Source organism: Bos indicus x Bos taurus, chromosome 15, assembly GCF_003369695.1.
Source record: "Bos indicus x Bos taurus breed Angus x Brahman F1 hybrid chromosome 15, Bos_hybrid_MaternalHap_v2.0, whole genome shotgun sequence".
Classification (NCBI taxonomy): Eukaryota; Metazoa; Chordata; class Mammalia; order Artiodactyla; family Bovidae; genus Bos; species Bos indicus x Bos taurus.
This window is the reverse complement of record NC_040090.1, coordinates 60367843-60373842: the sequence shown is the minus strand read 5'-3', so window position 1 is coordinate 60373842 and position 6000 is coordinate 60367843.

The window sequence follows — 6000 nt, the reverse complement described above, 5'->3', positions numbered from 1 at the left end:
TGTCCATGGGATTCTCCAGGCAAGAATACTGGAGTGGGTTGCCATGCCCTCCTACAGGGTATCTTCCCAACGCAGGGAAGGAACCCTCATCTCCTGCACTGACAGGCAGATTCTTTATTACTGAGCCACAAGGGAAGCCTCAGGTGCAAGTTTACCAGCAAATATATTCATTTCCCCCTAACTAGTAGAAAGGACTTTGGATAATCTCAAGGACTGATTGCTTTCTTTCCAGCCAAAACAGCAGAGACAAGGAGACATTTCCATTGCAACTAAGTAATCCTGAAATTCCTCCAGAAACCAAATTTGACTGAGCTAATATAGACCTTTCTAAGGCACAGCTTCCAAAGATATCTTTTAGCCTCAGGCAAAGTCCTGATGAGTATAAGATTAGTCAAAGCCCTGCCTTCAGCTCACCACCCTCACATTCCCCAGAGGGACTGATGGAGGATGGGGAGAATCACTGAACTCCTACAGCTGATGCATGCCCCAGATGTCCAGAACACACGACCCCACCACCTCACCTGGATGAGCCTCACAATCTCAGGATCCGTGTCTGATTTTATCAAGGTTCTTCTGGCCATATTACAATCTTAAAAGCCTGTCCTGTGGCAATGGACAAGCCAGGTTCAAGTCCTGGGGCACCTAAGTACCAGCTGCATGACCATGGGCAAGTTACTTAGCTTCTCTAAGCCTATAAAAAGGGAAGTAATAGTATCAGTACTGCTTACTTCAAGGGATTGGATTAAATGAGATAATGCAGGTTGATCACTCCGGATGGAGTGGGCGCAAAGAGAAGATTCGGTAAATGACAAGTCTTATTATTGCTATGGTCTCTAAAAACCTCACCATCAATTCTTTCTGATTCATCAGAAAAGCCCTTTGCTTGGAAAACCATATTTATAAGAACATGCGCAAAGTGTCATGAGTGATCATAGAAACTGACAGGAAAAGGCCAGCGGTGACGGGACTCTCTGAGAGGCCTTCCCCAGGGAAAGAGGGTCCTGGGCAGTCACAGACACTCCACTGCTGGGCACTGTAACTGCTCAGAGGTCTTTGCAACCTGGCCCTGGGGTGTGGGCAGAAGTGGAAACTATAAGGGAAGGAGGAACTCACTGGGACTAGAGAGGACCCTGAAGAAAGGTGGGAGGGACCCCGAAAGTCAACCTCTACCCCTGAGCTTCACCTTCCCATTCATATTCCTTTCTTCATTCACTCATTCACTATCAGATACGCCTTGAGCTCCCTTCTATATGCCACGTGCTGAGAACACAGTGGTGAACAAGACACCCCACGATTCCTGTTCAGGAGCTCACATTCTACTAGTCTATTTGAGGTCTGACTTTTTAAATTTTTATTTATTTTTAATTAAAGAATAATTGCTTTGCAATATTGTGTTGCTTTCTGCCATATATCAACGTGAATCAGTCACAGGCATACTTATGTCCCCTCCCTCTTGAATCTCCCTCCCACCCCATCCCAACCCTCTAGATAGTCACAGAGCCCCAGGTTTGAGCTATCTTATGTGGTTTGACTTTTAAAAGCCAACTCTTAAGAGTTGTATTTTTCACAGTCATCCAAGCCAGATGGTGAACAAACACACAAAAAAATCATTGTTTGATTTCTCTTAGCGTGCCCAGTGTAGTCTAATTTCCCGCACCTTAAACCAAAGGGCTTCCCAGGTGGCACTGGTGGTTAAGAGCCCACCTGCCAATGCAGGAGACGTATGAGACGAGGGTTTGATCCAGGGTCAGGAGATCCCCTGGAGGAGGGCATGGCAACCCACTCCAGTATTCTTCCCTGGAGAATCCCATGGACAGAGGAGCCTGGTGGGCTACAGTCCATGCGGCCGCAAAGAGTCGGACACAACTGAAGGGACTTCATGCGTACTCAAGGTAAACAAACAAGAAACACAAGAGGTGTGAAATCAGTCCCATCCCAGAAGGCCTTCTCTTGTCCTTCAGAGCCAGCGAGCCTCCAGCACTTCCTGTTGTCCTGGCACCAGAACCCTGGCACCAGCCTGGGTTCTTGAGCTGTCTAATCAGTAGGAATTGATAAAGAGGCTAGACGGGAAGACTTTACAGGGGCCCCTGCTGCTGTACAATGGAGCAAGAACAAGAAGCAGGTTCCCTAGCTCCATCCTTTAAACAGGGTGAGGGTAGGGGTGGCTCAGGTGGTCTGCCCGCCGCCTTGGTGGTGCCCTGTGCAGGGATCATGAGCAGTACCCTGCTTTCGCTCCTGGCACCTCACAGTTGGGTTTGGACCTTTTTGTATCTTGTTGTCATAATTTTCCCCAGCTGCACATAGGTATTATTTTTAATCTCTTACAGTCGTCCAGGGTCCCAGGTCCCAACCTATCTCCATACAACTTGAGACAGTGGTCTTTTAGTGCTTGGTTTACTCCCTAGGTCCCCTCTTCCTGGCTCCTGCCCACCCTGGAAGGGCCCAGAGGAAAGAGGAGGCTGGCTTATGCCCAGACAACAATCCAGCCCTAACCACTGTCAAGACTGATGTCTCAGGGGTATTTTCCCTCTTAAATCCCCACTAAAGGGATTCTCAGTTTCTTTCTTCACATCTCCCTGCCTGACTTGTTAGTAAATTAAAAGGTGTCCATGCTAAGTTGCTTCAATAGTGTCTGACTCTTTGCAACCTATGGACTGTACCAACCAGGCTCCTCTGTCCATGGGATTCTCCAGGCAAAAATACAGGAATGGGTTGCCATGCACTTCTCTAGGGGATCTTCTTGACCCAGGGATTGAACCCACATCTTGTATGTCTCCTGCATTGGCAGGCAGGTTCTTTACCACCAGCGCCACCTGGGAAGCCTAAATTAAAATGAATCATATTTAAATTCAAATCCCCTTTGTAACTGCTAGACAAGATGTTGATTATGACCTCTTGGATCCAGTGTGGAGCTCTAAGCCTGAGGAGGTCCAGTGTAGGACCAAAGTTCTCTAAAGTCCTAGCCATGACAAGTGCTCCTTCGAAGATTCTTGAGGCAGGATTCTTGGGACATTTGTTTCATATTTTGACACAGCCTCAACCAAGATTGGCAGTAAAGAATCTACCTGCAATGCAATAGACCCAGGTTCAATTCCTGGGTTGGGAAGATCCCCTGGAGGAAAGGTTGGCAACCCACTCCAGTATTCACACCTGGAAAATCCCATGGACAGCGAAGCCTGACTGGCTACAGTCCATGGAGTCACAAAGAGTTGGATACAATCAATCAACTGAGCAGACATACAACAAGGATCAGAGAACCTGTAATCTTATTATGACAATGAGAACTATCTATCCTGAAACACAGGGTTTCCATTTCTGCCTTCTCGACACCTGGGAGTTTTGTTTGTTTGTTTTATCAAAAACCCTTCCAAGGGGAACCTGGGTCCATATCAGGGTAAAGAATGGATATCCTGCCAAACCCAGAAATACTTGTACTCTACCCTTGGTTTACTTTATTCTCACTCCTGTTTCTGTACTTATTTGCTTTTGAGAGGGACTCTTTTTTTTTTTTTTTTTTTTTTTTTGGTGTATTCAGGAACTGGTCCATTGGCCTGGTAGACACAACCCCAGCAGATGTGTATTCGGCCCCTCACCATTGGGCCCAACCGACTAGCAGCAGACCAGGTAGGGACATCCTGCGGTCCCTGGGGTGCCATGCTGGGGCCACTGGCTTTGCAGCCCTGCCTACCCCGACGCCTGAACACCTCACCTGCTGGACCACAGTCCCAAGAGTCTCGGGGAGTACCGTGAGTAAAGAAGCCCTGGACCAGTTCTGAGAATGGTTAAGTATATCTTTTTTTTCTGGCTTTTTCTGAATGACTATTTCAAATTTGGCTTATCAGATGTAATTCTGGTCTTACCCATAAGTACCAGCTTACCTGACCAAATCACCTGGCTGAGAGCATTGCGTTTTAGAAGGAACTGGCTGGCTTCCTCCCACCATCCTCTCCTTCCTCAGACATTTCAACACGGTGGGCTTTGTTCTCCCTTCTTAGGGCTTCTGTGTGTCCACAGGTGCCAGATGTTTTCTAGGCTTTCTGTGGTAAATGTTAGATTACTTTCTTTCCCCTGTAATGGAAAAATTTTTCTCCTGAGAATGTAATGGTGCCTGGAAATAACAATAAGGAGGGGGAGGAGGAGAAAAGAGAGAGGAAGAGAGGGAGGAGGGGAGATGGGAGGAGGAAGAGGAAGATGGGGGAAGGAGGTGGACAAAGAGGGCTTTGCGTGAATTTTTAAAAACTTTTTGTTGTGAGGTAATTATGAATAAACAAGCAATAATGCAGAGACCCCTTACCCCTTTTACCCAGCGAATAGTGACGCCTTACAAAACTATGGTGCAATATCACAACCAGGAAATGACAGTGATAGTAATACAATCCGTAAACTGTATTCAAAATTTCACCAGTTTTGCATGCACAGGGGTGTGTGTGTGTGTGTGTGTGGAGTTCGCTGCAGTTTGATCACATGTGTAATTCATGTGACCTTCACTACTGCCAAGGTGCAGAACAGTTTCCTTTGATGCCTTTTTATAACCACCTCAACCCCACCCTCCACCTCTGACAACCACTGGTCTGTTCTCTATCTCTATAAATTTGTCAGCCCTCAAAAGTAGCATAAGCATAATCATTTGAGCTTGGCTTGTTTCCACTCAACAGCATTTTCTGGAGATTCTTCACATTTTTAATGTGAATCTCTAGTTCCTTCCTTTTTCTCTTTTTTTGTTGTTGCTGAGTCAGTGTTTCACAGAATCCATATACCAGTTTATTTAACATTCACCTGTTGGAGGACATCCGGACTGTTTCCAGATTTTGGCTGCTACGAATAAAGTTGCTGTGAATATTAAGGTAAAGGGTTTTGTGTGAATATATGTGTTAATTTCTTTGGAACAGATGCCCAATATGGTTTTGCCAAGTTGTATAGTCATTGTATGCTTAATTTTATAAGAAACTTCTAGAATGGCTGTACCATTTTCCATTCCCACCAGCAACATATCAGTGACCTTCATTTGCATTTGGTGATGTCATTATGTTTTTTAAAACTTTAGACAATCTCATAGGTGTGTAGTGATATCTCATTGTGGTTTCAATTTGTATTTCCTTAATGACTGGTGCTAACATCTTTTCATGCCCTTATTGTCATCTGTATATCCTCTTCATTGAAATGTCTCAGTTCAGTTCAGTCGCTCAGTCATGTCCGACTCTCTGTGACCCCATGAATCGCAGCACGCCAGGCCTCCCTGTCCATCACCAACTCCCGGAGTTCACCCAGACTCACATCCATCGAGTCAGTGATGCCATCCAGCCATCTCATCCTCTGTCATCCCCCTCTCCTCCTGCCCCCAATCCCTCCCAGCATCAGAGTCTTTTCCAATGAGTCAACTCTTCACATGAGGTGGCCAAAGTACTGGAGTTTCAGCTTTAGCATCATTCCTTCCAAAGAAATCCCAGGGCTGATCTCCTTCAGAATGGACTGGTTGGATCTCCTTGCAGTCCAAGGGACTCAAGAGTCTTCAACACCACAGTTCAAAAGCATCAATTCTCCAATGCTCAGCCTTCTTCACAGTCCAACTCTCACATCCATATATGACCACAGGAAAAACCATAGCCTTAACTAGACGAACCTTTGTTGGCAAAGTAATGTCTCTGCTTTTGAATATGCTATCTAGGTTGGTCATAACTTTCCTTCCAAGGAGTAAGCATCTTTTAATTTCATGGCTGCAGTCACCATCTGCAGTGATTTTGGAGCCCAAAAACATAAAGTCTGACACTGTTTCCACTGTTTCCCCATCTATTTCCCTTGAAGTGATGGGACCAGATGCCATGATCTTCATTTTCTGAATGTTGGGCTTTAAGCCAACTTTTTCACTCTCCACTTTCACTTTCATTAAGAGGCTTTTTAATTCCTCTTCACTTTCTGCCATAAGGGTGGTGTCATCTGCATATCTGAGGTTATTGATATTTCTCCTGGCAATCTTGATCCCAGCTTGTGCTTCTTCCAGCC